This window comes from Phyllostomus discolor, chromosome 3 (genome assembly GCF_004126475.2).
Source record: "Phyllostomus discolor isolate MPI-MPIP mPhyDis1 chromosome 3, mPhyDis1.pri.v3, whole genome shotgun sequence".
Classification (NCBI taxonomy): domain Eukaryota; kingdom Metazoa; phylum Chordata; class Mammalia; order Chiroptera; family Phyllostomidae; genus Phyllostomus; species Phyllostomus discolor.
In genome coordinates this window covers 143,535,610-143,553,309 of record NC_040905.2, presented here as the reverse complement: position 1 = coordinate 143,553,309, position 17,700 = coordinate 143,535,610, and the positions used below count along the sequence as shown (strand labels likewise).

The following is a 17,700-nucleotide window of genomic DNA, read 5'->3' as shown; positions in this document are numbered from 1 at the left end:
GAGACAAAAACAAAAGGAAATCAAATAAGCTATTACCAAGATATGGTTCATTGTCCTGTTGTCATTTGTAATTTTAAGACATACTATGTTTCTTTTGCCTTCCTTTTCTTTCTCTCTCTTCTTTATTTTCCTTCTCTTCTTGAAAAATATAGAGCAACAACTATTAATTTAGACTTGCACATGGCAGGGAATGAGATGTGATGCTAATCTGATGCAGGATGTCAAAATTGGACCCTGAAGAGTGGGCACGCATATCGGGGACAACTATGAAAGAGTGTTAATTTGAGTGGTCTGACAGAGGGGTTCATGTATGCAGGTACCCAGTACAGCAGGTCCATATCCAAGTATGCTGAAAAGCATGTCTATGGGTGGAGTGAGGGAGGCAGGAAATAGCAAAGAGAATTCAGTTTCATACAAAGGGATAGAGTGTATGTGCCTGTGTGTGTGTGATAATAGGGACCATATATGAGAGTATATTTCCCTACCAGTTTCAGGATTTACAGATATGAAAAAAATGAAATTTGAAAAAATAAATTTCAAATCAATCACAAAATAAATAAAATTTTGATTGGATCAGACTTGTGAATATCAGTGTAAACTCATAGTATTAAATTAAAAATAGATTAACAAATACATAGATACAGATCTGTATATATACACATAAATATATACACAGACACATCTGTACATACATATATACATCATACATTAGCTCTGTCCAACACGAGATTCCTGGGCTGCAACAACCCATTAGCAGCAGGAAATTCTCATACTAAGGTCTTGCTTTCTAATTACCACACTCTGCTAGAAGAAACTAAGGCTCATTAGAAAATGAATGTCTAGGCCCTGGCTGGCATAGCTCAGTGGATTGTGCACGGGCTGTGAACCAAAGTGTCGCAGATTCGATTCCCAGCCAGGGTACATGCCTGGGTTGCAGGCCATAACCCCCAGCAACTGCACATTGATGTTTCTCTCTCTCTCTCTCTACCTCCCTCCCTTCCCTCTCTGAAAATAAATAAATAAATAAATCTTTTAAAACAGAAAATGAATGTTTAAGTAAAAGCTGAACCTGATACAACTGTGTCAGAGATATAAGATTTATTCAGAACATGATGAAGACACAAAAATAACAAATCAGCTTACTTAGAGCTGATCATACTGTCTGAATTAAGCATCAAAATATATAATGATAATACAAGTTTATATTCTTTTCATAAAACAAGAATCCATGAGTCCAGAGTGATGTCAAAGAATAAATGAATCATTTGAAAGGGTGACAAAGAATACAATACAAGGTGGAGCAAAGTAGGTTTACAGTTGTACATATAGAACATCATACAGTAATTGGTAAAAACAATACAATAATTAAACTCTGTTTTTCACATACAACTGTAAACCTACTTTTGGCCTACCCTGTATTTATGTAGTCTAAGTACTTGTCTACCAATAAACATTAATTACAGAATAAAAACAAAATGCCTTTACAAGACAAATCCTGTCAGATACTGCCTTAATCAGGATGGCTATGTAATGCACAAATCAAATTTACACACTATCAGACAGGGGTGATGAGGAGAGCCACTCCACCTGTAATATTCCTGCTGGAAAGACACACTTGTCATATGATTCTAAGGAAACATTAGAAAAGCTCAAACTGAATAACATTTTATAAAACATATTGCTTATAATCCTCAAAAGTTTCATAGTTATGAAAGTCAAGGAAGATCTGACAAATTCTTCCAATTAAAGGAAACTAAAGGTATCCTAGAACTAAACATAACAGTATATTCTAGACTGGATATTTTGCTATGAAGTTATTGTAGGACAATGAAAGAAAAATAAATGTGATTTCATAAGTAGAGAGTAGTAACGTATTGTTAATTTCCTGGTTATGATGGTCACAATGCAATCATATAGGATAATGTCTTTGTAGAAATGACGCAAACAAATGCGAGGGGGTGATAAGGCATGAAGTCAGCCACTAGTACAAAATGGCTCATAAAAATAGGTTATTATACAGTATAGAACTTTTCTGTAAGTTGAAAACATTCTAAACACTAAAAAAATACTGTTTCAAAATACCTGAACCCAGTTTTTCAAAAAAGTAAATAGAAATAGTAGAAGACAAGTGGGAGAAATTAATGAAGTTAGTTACCTTGTGATAGATTTAACTTTATTTTAATACTTATTTAATTACATATAATTTTTTTCTTCTAGGAAATTTAATACAAAGAATAACATTAGGAAAACTAAAATCCTGGCATTATTTCCAAACAACTTAAAGTTTACTTTTTCCTTTAATATTTTTCAGTATTTTTTCAAAGTCAATATAAGTATATTAACTTTGATTATATCATAAAACCATTATGAGGCTAATAAATGCAAAATGTGTGAAAATAATTTTGAAAGCATTCATGTAAATAATAGTAATTTTTAATAATCCAGTGGGGAAGTTATATGAAAAGTGATTCTACCAGGAGACTGCATAGTTACAAACAGCCAGAAAAGTAGTTTTATAATTCAGAGCTAGAGAGGAAAATATAGTCAGCCCCAATAATGGATGTTGTCTGCTCTCTCTTCTAAGGAGATGTCCTTTTTGCATTTAAGAATGAACTAATGAAGAAAAATAAGAAATATAGGGAATTGCACATAGAGTAGGAGAGAAAAATTTGGCTAAAATGCATGATTTTTAATATAAGTTGAAGTATGAAAATAGTTTACAGAATTTTACATTAAAATTGAGAAAATGAACCAAGTTATAATATTGACAGAGATCAAATATTCCCTGTGTGTGTGACAGAGTGAATTATTACACACACTAAGACAACTAATAAAAATAGTCAAGTAGAGATGTGTAGAAATGGGAAACAACTGACACAAAATTAGGAAATTCTGCTCAGACTTACTATATTCATCTGTAGATTTTTTTTTTAGTTTAAAACAACTGAAATGTAATTTTGGGTTAACTTAAACAAAAATAATGTTCATTGAAAATAATGTGTAATTCTAAAAAACCATGGGTAGACCTGAGAATGGGGCACAAAGCTAAACAGCAATGAACAATGACTAGAGGGATATCACAGATCTGATCCCCTGAAAACACCACTGCTGCACCTGCTGAATATTAACCCCACGTTTTCAACACTAACAAAGATGACATTTGACAGCGGAGATGATGTTGCTGCATCAGAAATGGATTGGTAAAATTGTTATTTGTTTGTGTCAATTTCTTATACAACATCTGAGTACTGTGTACCTATGTGGTATACAGTTGCATGTTTCCTTAATTTAAGGGAAGTTGGGTCTAAGGTAAGAACCGATTCATATAGACTACACACAGTGTGGAAGGAGGGTTCCCAAGAGAAAATAAGGAGCTATTTCAAAAATGGGCACAGACAGAAAACACAGATGTCTACCAGATAGGATTTCATTATTTTTTTAATCTTTCTTGAGGTTTGCTTAAACATATACACATGTAAACACATATTGAGATACAATATAAATTGTTATTAATATATATGTATGTAGACATGTATTTGTGTATGTGTATATATAAAAAGACTAAAAGAACATTTGTTGCCAGTGGTAATTAACAAATACAACTAAAGCAACATTAGACATACAGTTTCCCTATCCACGCCTATTTTTCTCTTGCCCCCACAAAGAACACTTCTGTAATATAGAATTTTTAAATAGCATATACTTTGAAGAAAAAATAAGTAAATACATTCAAAGTAGTCTCAAAAATCTCAGCCGAACATGATATTATTTTATCCAATTTACTGAACAAAAAACATTGGCAATCCTTTTTTTACTTTTGGGGGCAAAACTCTGTAATAGTGATTCATTATTTTTCTTTCAAGCATTTCTCAATATTCATTTATCTTTACTTCTTTGTTCTCAGGTTCCAACTAAGAGCTGATCACTGTTATTGCAAAATCAAACCTCTGTCAAACTCAAAGAAGTGGCTCAATTATGTATTTAATAAAATTTATCTGTTCTTAGAATCTACAAACAAATTTTAACAAGAAAATCTCTCTGAACACAAATTATTGTACTTTTAAAAGAATTGAGAGATGAAAATGTTGATCCAAGGTTATTTTTATTTATACTTATCTCATCTGATCTTTTCACAGATTTATGGTAAAATGTGTCTCCTATAGAAATATTTTCTTTCAGTGTAAGACTAAATATTTAGTTCTATTTGTACTACTATTATATGTCTAATCAGGTATACACTTAGAGAAAAATAGGAAGTTCATTTGGCTTGTTTTCAGTCTCAATGCAGTGGCCATCACAGTCCAACAACAAAGCTAGAATAAACAGCTTCATTGACTATCTCAGGTATAACTTAAACAATGTGGCCTAGGACACTGTCCAAGTCCTAGAAAGATATCAGTTGATATTATTACATGAATGGATAGATGTATGAATGGATAGGTGGATAAAATAGAAACAATGAAGGTAGTACTGTGTACTTGAATGCAGAAGCATCTTCACTGAAAACACTGACATAATTGTCTAAAATTCTAGTGTATATATTTGGTTTTTATCCATCCTGATCTGATATCTTTTCTTAAAATTTTTAAAAAATTATTTATGTACTTATTTTTAGAGAGGAGAAGGGAGGGAAAAAGAGAGGGAGAGAAACATCAATGTATGTTTGCCTCTCACGTGCCCACAATGGGGAACCTGGCCCACAACCCAGGCATGTGTTCTCACTGGGAATTGAACTGGCAACCCTTTGGTTCATGGGCCCATGCTCAAGACACTGAGCTACACCAGCTGGGTATATTCTTTATTTTAGAGTGATCTTTTTTTCAATCATTAGTTTATCATAGGGCATTTTATATTTAAATATTCTCATCTATTATCGCCATTCTTATTTCTCATTTTTCCTAAGAACTATATTATGTGTTTCATATAGGTACTTTAACTATCCTATGTGTTTCATATAGGTAATTTAGTATTTGTAATGTTGTTAAGTATATGGTATTTTGTGCTATAAATAATTTATTTATACAGAGAATATTTTATGTACATATATACACACAATTCTCTTACTACTTCTCTTCAGAATTTTGTGTGCATCTTTATAAGCTTTGGGACACTTTCTCTGAGATATATACCTAGAAGTAGAATTACTGAACCACACAGCAAAATACATTTAACTGCAATAGAAAATGCTAGATTACTTTCCAAGATGACTGAAACTATTTATACTCATAAAAGTGGTATATGAGGTTTCTCTTTCTTCACATCCTTTACAACCCTTGGTATTATACTCTCAAGTAGTACTTTGTTATTCTGATGTATAATATGCTATTCCTCTTGTGACATAGTTGAAAAGTAAATCTTGATTATTTTAAGTCATTGAGAGTATTGGGTTGTCATTATTTGTCATGATTGATTCAATGGCAATTCAAGTTTTTTCACTCTGCTTAATGTTTAGAGCCACACCAGTTGGATGTCCTTGAGGTTGTTAAGTTAAAGTTTTTACTGTGGCAATTTGGATACTGAAGGTATATTTGCTTGTCACACCTTATCACTGTTTATGCTGAAAAATAAAAGAATTGTGGAGTGCAATGCCAGTCAATTATGAGCATATGAAATGTCAATTATTCTGTGCAATCTCTACAATTATTTATAATAGGTCATTATTTTGGAGTTGTTTAACTCTGGTGGCTGCTAGCACATCTTTAATTTTCTATTGAAATGGTTATATAAAATAATAGCTTTATTTTTAGGTTAATGGTCTTATTTTTATTTATTTTTATTTTTTTACTGTGCAATTACAGTTGTACCCATTTCCCCCATTGCTCTCCCCCCACTGTTACCTCCCACCTTCAATCCTCCCCCCTCACTGTTATCTTTGTCCATGGGTCCTTTATACATAATGGCTTTATAACCATCAAAACAACACAAAGCACACACATATAGGAACATGAACTGGAAGCCTAGGTACTTTGAGTAAGTTATTTTGACCATATTGCCTTGGATTGTGCATGTGTTTTTATACATATGTGCACTTTTTATTTCACTTTTTCCTGATCTTAGGTTTCAAAATAATTATAGTTAATGTATTTATTTGATAATTGTTTACTAAGCAAACTTTATATGGGAAGGTATAGGAAACATTTTACATTATCATAGTAGCAAACATTAATTGAAGAATATAGATATGTTGACAGTAAAAATTGCATGCAGTATTGAATTTCTTTTCTATATTTAGGTGGTAGGACAAAATAGGGTAGATATCAACTTTCTATTAAATATTTGACTATTAAGCTCCAGTTTTTCTTCTTTCTCCACCTCCTTCTCTTTTTCTTCTTCTATTTCAAAATATGAGGAAAACTCTCACTACTATAAACTAGTACAGTTTATAAGCAAGTATATAGTAGCACTTTTCATTAATCAAGAAAACTACATAATGATCAGTGAAACTCATATACATAATTTTGGATATATTAAACTGTTTTCTCTAAATATAAAGTAAGCCAGTTAAGAGAAACTGGACTCTTCTCTCTGGAGTTTAGGAAAGTTTCATCAAATACATATCCTCCAATGCTAGATTAGAAGAGAAGAGGAAAAAGAGGAGGAGATGGAAATAAAGGAGGAAAAAAACACTTTGAGGGAGCAATTATGGGCAAGAAGTGGATGTAAGAATAATAAACTTGCTGAAGCTGTGTTTTCAAACTGGTGTTGCAGGAGCTGCCATTGATAATATCATGTTTGCAATGTACCACAAGGATCTTGCATCTGTTTCTCTCTGCTACTATAGCTGGACCTCTCCCATTCCTCACCTCTCAGCATCTGCACATGTCTTCAATGGCTAAAGCAGCAATAACCTACAAGGCAAAAATGAAGGAGGAGTCTATGCTGTCACTGATGTGCTCCTGCTTTTACCTGGAACCACACAACAACAACATATACTTACTATGATACAGAAGTGAAGCACACCAACAAACGTGCCTGTGGACAGGCTTTTGAGTTGATTTTTAAGCAACTATATCCCATCTCAGAAGCCCCACAAACTTTAGCTTTTCCAAAGAAGAAAGACCTGCCCCTGAAGAAACTCTAGAAAAAAACTGGAGACTGCTAAGGAAAGAGGAAAGTCTCAGGAGACCCAGGTGCTGAAATGGTTGGCAGAAAAGAGGATGAGGAGCCATGAGCAAGAAGTCCTATTGAAGGTGTGGGAGGGAAACAACCTCAGCAAAATGTTAGAGGAAAAGCTGATCTTGAAAATGGACTAGATTAAGGAAAATCATGAGGCTCATCTAGCTGTTATGATTGAACATCTGAAGGAAAAGGAGAGGCCCTCCTGAGGTGTGTGGTAACAAGGAACTACATGCAGGTGGAAGTGTCTGGCTGAGGTGATGGAGGGTATGGCATACCCACTGTTAGCAAATACCCCTGCCTCTATCATAATGAATCATAAGGTATCAGTATGGGGAATGTATGACATGGTTTAAAAATAACTCACTATAAAAAAACAAAAACAAAAACAAGAAACCAGGATCAAATATATTTTTAAAATATCTCCTTTGGTTTGTGTGGCTCAATTGGTTGGAGCATCCTCTGGTAAACAGAAAAGTGAAGGGATAGATTCCCAGTCAGGGCATGTGCCTAGGTTGCAGATTTTTCCCCCAGTAGGAGTGTAGGAGAAACAACTGTTGGATATTTCTCTCCCTTTCCCCTCCCCCTTCTTCTCTCTCTAAAAAGCATTTGGTAAAAATATGTACTCAGAGAGAATAAAAATATTAAAATTCAATGGGACATAAAAAGATGTATGTAAACAAACCTTCTTTTAGTTCTCTTCAGGAGTAGGAAAAACAGAGATTACATGTTTTATTCTGGGATTAGAAATGCTATTTCTATCCTCTTTCCTTCCCACTCTCCTCTCTCTCCCTCCCCCTACTCCCCTTCCTTCCTTCCTTCCTTCCTTCCTCCCTTCCTTCCTTCCTTCCTTCCCTCCTTCCTCTTTCTGGTGATAATGAGTAATTCATTCTGTTAGGTAAATAAGAACAGACTGACCATTTAAAAAATATGCCTCTTGCCCAGAGGTCATTATGCATCACCAATATATAATACAATTGGAAAGAATGTTGGACATTACAAAATCACAGACAGAGGGCCTACCTGTTGAAATGAAAAATACTTCAGAGTCTTTGCTCAAGATGGCGGCATAGGTAGACTTGTTTTACCTCCTTACATAACCATAAGAAGGATCACAACTAACCTCAAAACAAAAAACACCCAGAACAGCCAAAAAAATCTAACAGTTTGGAAGTATGACAACCAAGGATTTAAAGAAGCCATATTCATCAAGATGGGTAGGAGGGTCGGTGACAGGGAGCTGGGCTGGAGAGTACACAGTGTGGTGGTTGTGAGGCAAAGTCAGTGGAGGCCACCAAGGGAATGTGTGGTCCCACATGCACATGTGGTGGATAAAAATTTGGAGGGATACCTTGGGAGCAAGCAATCTCAACCCCAGGCAAGGCCCCACAGCCCAGGTTTCCAGAACTGGGAAAATAAAGCCTCATAAATTTGGGCTATAAAAACCAGTGGGGTTTGGAGTGGCAGAAGAAACTGCCCTTCTCCCTGGAGAGTCCATTCACAAAACATACACAAAATCCCTACTCTGGGAACCATCAGTGGGGCAGCAGCCGGAGGGGAACAAGTCACATACAAGAAGAGGCTGAAGTGACTGGAAACAGGGTGAGTACTGGGCAAGGCTATAGCAGGCAGGCAGTGGCATTGTCTCCTCTCTGACTCTTTCCCTTAATACAGAGCCACAAAGTGGTGAAGTGGGTTGCCCTGTTCTGGTAAATGCCTAGGGCCCCTCCCCATACAACTTAACAGGTGTACTAAGACAGGGAGTCAAAGCAGTTCTACTTAATAGACAGAAACAAACACAGGGAGACTGCAAAATCAAGGAGACAAAGAAATATGGCACAAATGAAAGAACAGAGCAAAACCCCAGCAAAAAGAACTAAGTGAAATGGAGATAGTCAACCTATCAAATGCAGAGTTCAGAACACTGGCAAAAAGGAATCTCAGAGAACTCATTGAGTACAATAAAAGCTTAAGGGAAGAAATGAAGGCTATGCTAAGTGAAATAAAGAAAAATCCACAGGAAACAAACAGTGAAGGGAGGGAAGCTGGCATTCAAATCAATGATTTGGAGCATAAAGAAGAAATAAACAATCAATCAGACCAGAATGAAGAAATGAGAATTTTTTTTTAAATGAGGAGAGAATAAGAAGACTCTGGGACATCTCCAAACGTGCCAACATCTGAATCACAGGGATGCCAGAAGGAGAAGAAGAAGAGCAAGAAATTGAAAACTTATTTGAAAAAATTAATGAGAGAAAACCTCCTTAATTTAGTGCAAAAAACAGACATAAAAGTCCACAAAGCACAGAGAGTCCCCAACGAGTTGGACCCAAAGGGAAACACACCAAGACCCATCATAATTAAAATGCCAAATGTTCAAGATAAAGAAAGAATCTTAAAAGCAGCAAGAGAAAAGCAGAGTTACCTACAAAGGAGTTCCCATATGATTATCAGCTGATTTCTCAAAAGAAATCGTACAAGCAAGAAGGGACTGGCAAGTAGTATACAAAGTGATGAAAAACAAGGATCTACAACCAAGATTACTCTATCCAGCAAAGCTATCATTTAGAGTGGAAGGGCAGATAAAGTGCTTCCCAGACAAGGTAAAGCTAAAGGAGTTTATCATCACCAAGCTCTTATTATATGAAATGTTAAAATAATTTATTTAAGAAAAAAGGAGATCAAAATTATGAACATTAAAATGACAACAAACTCACAACTACCAACAACTTAATCTAAAGAAAAACGAAAACAAATTCAAACTAAGCAAACAACTAGAACAGGAATAGAATCATAGATATGGAGATCATTTGGAGTGTTATCAGCAGGGAGAGGGAAAGGGGAGAATGGGGGGAAAGGTACAGGGATTAAGAAGCATAACTGGTAGGTATGAAATAGACAGGGGAAGGTTAAGAATAGTATGGGAAATGGAGAAGCCTAGAACTTATATATGCATGACCCATGGACAGGAACTAGGGTATTGCTGAAGGGAAGGGGGTAGTGGGAACAGTAGAGCAAAGGGGGAAAATTGGGACAACTGTAATAGCATAATTAATAAAATATGCTCCAAAGACCCCCAAAATTCAGAGAAGACATGAAAACTGAGGTAAAACTTGGTGTTTTTACATATTCCAAATTAAGATTTCAGGTAGAAAGAATGACAATTCAGCGATACAAAAGTCCATAACTGAATATAAATATGACATATCTCACATGTTTATATATACTTTTAACTGTATATATTTATATATTCTGACATACCTCTAAATGTAATTCAACTGGCAATTTAAACTTTATTGCAGTTTGGTGTATTCAGTTTTTGTATTATGTAGTCACTATACTATAAAATTTATTATAGATTAATGTACTTATTGTTGCACTGGATAATCAAATAAGTTATTACTAAAAATGAAAACATTGCAGAGTTTAAAATATTAAAATATTTTTATGTTAAAAATAATGTAACTTGACAGATTTCAAGTGATAGCTATTATTCAGTGTTAGTGATTTTTTAACAGGGTGCTGTTATGAGGATGAAGGTATGTATTTATAACTTTCTCCCAAGATTTCGTAAGTTATAGTCTAAATTACCATACTGGTTGAATTTTTTTACTTATTCTTCTAAGTCATTGACTTGTGTTTTGGTTTTAGCATTACAACACTCCAGAAGAACTTGTAACTATGGTTAGCATGGTCTTAAAACTATCTACCTATCTGTCTATAATTTTAGTATCAAGAAAAAATAATTGTACTTTTAATGAACAGGAGTGAGTCTGTAATAGAAAAAGTATTGAAGCCCTCCTGATATGATACTCTCAATTTAAAAATAGCCATATTTTCTAGTTAAATAAGATCATTTTACTATAACAAAACTCTGGCTTCTAAAATCAGAAGTTTAATTGTGTTACATTTTCTTTAATGAATGATTCATTTCTATTATACTTAATTCTGTGTTGCTAGCTAATGAAATCTTTTGTTGACATGTTTATGAAGCTTCCTCAGGACCTAATTGTGTAGTATACCTTTAAAAGGAAATTTTCATTTAAAATGAAAGCATATAGAATGGAGACAAAAAACATGTTAAAAGCTATCATTCTTTTTAAAAAATATTTTATTGATTTATTGTTTAGAGAGAGAGGAAGGGAAGGAGAAACAAAGGGAGAGAAACATCAATGTGCAGGTGCTTCTCCTGTGCCCCCTACTGGGGACCTGGCCTGCAACCCAAACATGTGCCCTTACTTGGAATTGATCCAGTGACCCTTTGGTTCTCAGGCTGGTACTCAATACACTGAGCCACACTAGCCAGGGCAAAAGCTATAATTCTTGAACATGAGCTTTGAGGTTTGACATACTTGTACAAATCCCTTCTTTACATTTACTTGTCATTGCTGTTGCTCAAGTTGCCACAGACCCTTGAAGTTGCTGCCCTCATTTCTCCCCATGTGCACTCATAAATCATGAAAACCTCTCCTTCCTAAACAGTCATTTTTTATTTGAAGCTCATGCCATTCAACAACAAAATGCATTCCTTCTCTCAGCCTGACTGTTGTTATTTACCAACACCACACCTTAGCTCTTTCCTCTGAAAATCTCAGTTTCTAGCTTATTAACTTCTTCTCTACCACAACTCCAGACTCAGAAATTTAAGTATTCTCATGTATGAAATATGCAACATCTAGATTCCTCATTTTTTGAACTATTTTATCCTTATATTTTTTATTCTCCACCTCAGACAATTATTGCTATAGTCATAATCTGAATCAACCATCACTTCCTCTGAAATCTTTATTTAAAGTACGTCAGTCTGTAACTAGCACATTATAATAGTTTCTCTTGATCCATAGTAGATATGGTCGAAGGCCCCCAGTGAGTACCTAAAACTACAGGTAGTATGGAACTGTATACTTAAATTCCTATAAAGGTTAATTTATAAATTAGGCACAATGAGAGATTAGTAATAAGAACTAATAATAAAATAGTACAATTATAGCAATTACTGTAATAAAGTTATGTGAATGGCTCTGTAGCCATTATTAAATAAAATAAGGTTAATTGAATACAAGCCCTTTGATACCACAACAATTGATCTGAATATCAACAGGAGTACTACATAGAAAAAGACAAATAGCATATGATTCACTCATATGTGAAATTGAGAGAACAAAACAAATGAACCCACAAAACAGAAGCAGACTCATAGGTACAGAGAACAAACTGGGGGGGGGTGCCAGAGGGAAGGTATTAGGGGAATGTGTGAAAAAGGTGCAAGAATTAAAATGTTACAGAATAGTTATGGGAATATAAAGTATAGCATAGGGAATACAGTCAATAATATTGTATTAACTATGTATGGTGCCAGGAGGGTACTAGAATCATCAGGGGGATCACTTCATAAATTCTATTATTGTCTAACAATTATGGTTTACACCTGAAACAAATATAAAAAAAAATCGAGCCCTAGCAAGTGTGACTCAGGTGGGTGGAATATTGTACTGTTACAAAAAGACCCATGGGGGTTGGTCAAAATACTATTTCCAAAGGATCCCCCTTCCTCCAGGGCACCCCCCTGTACTAGGTTCACCTTGTCTGCCTCCAGGAATGCCAGAGATTGTTGAAAAGGAAAGGAAGCATTTATTCAAAAAGTTATACAGACTTAGAGTAATGACTTAATGTCTTTGTTAATATCCCAAAGTCCCTTAAAACACCCACAAACACACACAGTCCTTCCTTCCCCGTTTGCCCAGTCTGGGGCACTGTATCTCAGGAAAAAAATAGAAGTCTGTGGCTCAGGTAGCCCCCAGTTCTTCCCAGTAATTCGTACTTGGCTGGCAGGCCTCCCAAGGTTTCCAGCACCATCAACCGTGTTGCTGGGATATCCTGTTCATAATCCAAATCTGAGTGGCACCTTCTCCTGGCCCACCAGCACAAGTTCTTTCACTTCTTTCCTTCCTGCAATGTCTCTCCTGCTCCCTAAGCCACGTGGCAAAGGGAGTACTCAAAGACGCATAGTCCCAACCTTCACCAGGTTGCTGCACCTGTGTTTAAATCCCAGCACCAGTCTTCTTCTGCAGCCTCATTTCTGACTCCTCCCACAATCAGCTACACCTGCCAGCATTCCTGTATTTTTCCAGGTTTTCTGGGCTGCCATAGTAAGTCTGCACAGGTGTAGCCCCATAGTGTGGAGCCAATCATCTCCAAGCTTTCACATAAGTCTGTAACCAGAGGGAGTTGCCTCCCAGTTACTTCAAGGGTTGAAGTCACTCCCATCCCCCTGGCTCAAAGCGTGGCCACAGCTATTTAACATATCCATGAAACCACATAAAATGTATAGATATGTTAAATGACCATGCCTGAGGTTATTTGCAAAACTGTTGCTAAAACAACGCTCAGTGTCCCTACTCCATGTGTCCCATCCCTCAATTCAGATGTGTGGGGGTGAGGACATCCTATATTTTTAATATTTCCTGGACACCCTGAGTCTGGACCCCATTACAAATCCCTATGTGGGGGGACCCTGGCTATACCCTATTACAGTACCGTAACTGAAAATTTGCAGGCACCATCCCCAGTCCAGGCACCTAAGGAATGCAGTTGATCAATGTTTCTCTGTCACATTGATGTTTCTCTCTCTCCCTTCCTCTCTCCTTTACCCTCTCTCTAAAAGCAATGAAAAAAAATGACCTTGGGTGATAATAAAAAATTTAAAAAATATTTACTATCAGATGTAATTAAAAATAAATAAAAAAGAGGGCTACTACATGAGTAACAGGTACAGTGTGTAGGGTGTGGAAATGCTGGGCAAATGGATGACACAGGTTCTGAGCAGGGAAAAGACAGAAAGTGTGAGATTTCATTTAGGTACTCAGAACGTCATGCAATTTAAAACTTACAAATTTTTATTTATGGAAATTTCCACTTAATATTTCAGACCACTAGTGACTGGAATAGTAAGTGGAAAGTGAAACCATGGATGAGGAGGGACCACGGCTATCTCTCCAAATAACATGACCAAGCACCTCAGTGCCAGTTTTTGCCATACCAAGCTTCTTTCCGTGACCATCTGCCCACCCTTGTCACCAGCTACTAACCCCAGCTAGCCTTCTTCTTTTCTGGTTGCCCTTCTATTGCTTAACATTGTGGTCATCTCTTTAAATCCACTCATCTCATTACCTCAGCCTCCTTCTAGTTTATACTCCTGACAAACCACCAGTTGTGCATGATACCTTCTATTTGTCTTTTCTTTTCCACCAGTGTATATGAGTGTTGTTGGAGAAAAACAAATCACACAACTGATTTAATTGATTTATAAATTTAAATTTATACTGCACAGTTATGTCACTATTATATTTCTCTAATAGGGTTATTCTCCAATCTTTAAGATCAAGAGTCAGCAAACTCCAATGAGCATCATCTTGATACCAGTTTTGTAAATAAAGTTTCATTATAACACAAATGCATGCATTAATTTTATTGTATATAGTTGTTTTTGCCCTAGAATAGCAGAGCTGAGAGTTTGTGACAGAGACTGTGTGGCCCACAAAAATGAAAACATTTACCACCTGGTCTTTTGCAAAAAATTTGCCAACTGCAACTTCATATCATTTCTTTACTGCTGGAACTTCCCATGCACTGTCTAAGAAATTTCATTCTAGAAAATATAATATTTTTTCTATAGGAGGCAGGTCATATAGGTCTTTACATGAGTTTATAATTGTGATCACTATTTATTTCACAATAGAGTTTTTAAAATTATTATTACACCACCAACAACAGGAACAACACCAGTGACTAACATTTACTGTTTGTTAAACACTGTGTTGAATACTTTGTATGTGTTATCTCATTTGATTGATAACCCTATGACACAGGTATTCTCAATATTTTCATTTTACCTATGAAGAAAACAAGGTGTAGAGAGGCAAGTTATCCAAGAGCACTCAGTTAGTAGGTAGTGCTATAAATCAAGGTGGTCTGACACCTGGGTTTTCTATATTCATCACTGTACCACACAACTGTGCTATACTGACATCACTGCACAAACATGTCTTGTGAACCCACCCAAACTATAAACACAATAATACAACCAAGAAAGTGATTGGAAGACATCATCAGTACCCAAATCCAGGCAGATTAACCAAAGGGTAGTGAAAAAATATGCTAGAGCAAAATAATAATAAGAAGAAGAATTAATAGCTAACACTAATTTAACCCTTTATGTGGATTTATTCATTTAATATTATCAATAAACTCTGAGTTAGATCATTTTATTCTATTTTTATGTATGAGGAAATTAAGTCATTCAGAGATTCAGTAACTTGCTCAAGATGACACAACTCATAAAAGAAGAATCATAAATTGAATCAGTCAGGCTCCCTGGCCCAGTCTCAGTCTAGTAGTAATTAGCTATATTATATCCTCAAGAGTCACATTTTACCTGTTGACTCATACTTTTAGAAACTTAAGATAATGAATATTGAAATTAAAAGCTACTGAATATATATAGACTTCAATGGACTATGTTGCATTGAAAATAGTGTATTTTGCAACACTATTATTTCTATATCCATGTAAATGTAAGCCACCTAAGGCAGGAAATAGCAGGCAATGTGACAGGAAAGTAGCATTTGAAAAATGTACTGATTTGACTGAAGTGGAGGCTATTGTCACATAGAATTTCAAGACGCCATTCTAGAGGGCTTTGAATAGCAGAAGGCAAGGATAAATTAGTTATCTTCTTTATTCTATACAACAACCCTGAGGAATGTAGTATTATTGTCATTTGCAGAGATTAAATGACTCATTAAGCTAACAATTGGTAGCAGTAAAAATTTAAACACAGCTCTAATGCCAAATCCGGATGTTTTAATATCTGAAGTGCTATCAAAAAAAGACCAAATGGATAAAAAAAATATTTTAGGGTTTGATAAGTTACAAAATAAGCAAGACAATAAAAATAACAGCAAAGAAAGATAAGAATCTAAAAAGATTATATTATCATTGTACCACTCATATATTTACAAAAGATTCAATTAGGTACATTAAAAAATTATAGTGTGCTATTTATAAGAATTACATTTCACAAAAGCAGCAAAACTTGGAAAATAACAAAGCAAAAGTGAGAGAAAATAAATTATTTTATAGTAAAATTTAGAAATTTTACTCTGTTCAATTTACAATAGGACAATATCTGTTAGGAAGTAGAAGTATCAACAAACTAATTTCTTGTGTTTATTTTGAAAGGTATGGGATCAGTGTGTAGCACTGTAGATGAGTTAAAATCAAATTCTTATGCAAAAATGTATTTAGAAGACCAAACGAACAAATAATCTAATTAAAGAATGGGCAGAGGACCTGAACAGATACCTCTCCCAAGAAGACACATAAATGGCCAATAGATACCTGAAAAGATGTTCAATTTCACTAGCTATTAAGGAGATGCAAATTGAAACTTCAGTGAGATACCACTTTATACCAATTAGAATGGCTATTATCAACAAGACAGGTAATAACAAGTGTTGGAGAGGTTTTGGAGAAAAGGGAGCCCTCATTCACTGCTAGTGAGAATGTAGACCAGTACAGCCACTATGGAAAACAGTCTGGTGGTTTATTAAAACATAATAATAACAATAGAGTTAATATATAACCCAGCAAACTCTCTCCTTAGTATCTACCCCAAAAACTTGAAATTGTGTATTTGCAAAGATATATGCATCCCTACATTCATTGCAGCATTATTCATAGGAGCCAAGACATGGAAACAACTGGAGTGTCATTTGATAGAGGATTGGATACAGAAGATGTGGTACATATATACAGTGGAATACTACTCACCCATAAGAAAAGATGAAATACTGCTACTTGCAACAACATGGATGAACCTTGAGAATATTATGCTAAGTGAAGTAAGGCAGTCAAAAAAGTTAAGAGCCATATAATTTCACTCATATGTATGATATAAAACGGAAACTCATGGACATAGAAAGCAATGTGGTTGTTGTTAGAGGGAAGCAGGTGGGGATGAGGGTAGAGGAAGCCTCATATCTATTTTGACTTTAGGCAGTGGGCACACAGCCTATATGATCCTACTAACCAATGTTACCCCAATAAATTTAATAAAAAATTAAAGTGCATTTAGAGGGAATAGAATAGTTATGTGGTAGTTACATGTGAGATGGAGAATGTGACATAAAATTAAGGTCCATGGAACTGGTAAAAATCAAAGTGCAATCAATTGGGACTTAGCCAACAGTCTAAATTTCCTGGGAATAATAATGAAATAGCATAGATTCCAGCCCTGGCTGGCGTAGCTCAGTGGATTGAGTGCGGGCTGGGAACCAACGTGTCCCAGGTTCGATTCCCAGCCAGGGTACATTCCTGGGTTGCAGGCCATAACCCCCAGCAACCGCACATTGATGTTTCTCTATCATCTACCTATCTATCTCTCTATCTATCTATCTATCTATCTATCTATCATCTATCTCTCTCTCTATCTCTCTCTCTCTCTCTCTCTCCCTCCCTCCCTCCCTTCTCTCTCTAAAAATAAATAAATAAAATCTTAAAAAAAAAGAAATAGCATAGATTCCT

At 35.4% G+C, this 17,700-nt stretch overlaps 1 pseudogene; it reads left to right on the top strand.

The window, feature by feature from the left end:
• The first annotated feature begins 6,775 nt into the window (after window positions 1–6,775).
• Window positions 6,776–7,325, top strand: LOC114490922 (annotated as a pseudogene).
• The last annotated feature ends 10,375 nt before the right edge of the window (window positions 7,326–17,700 follow it).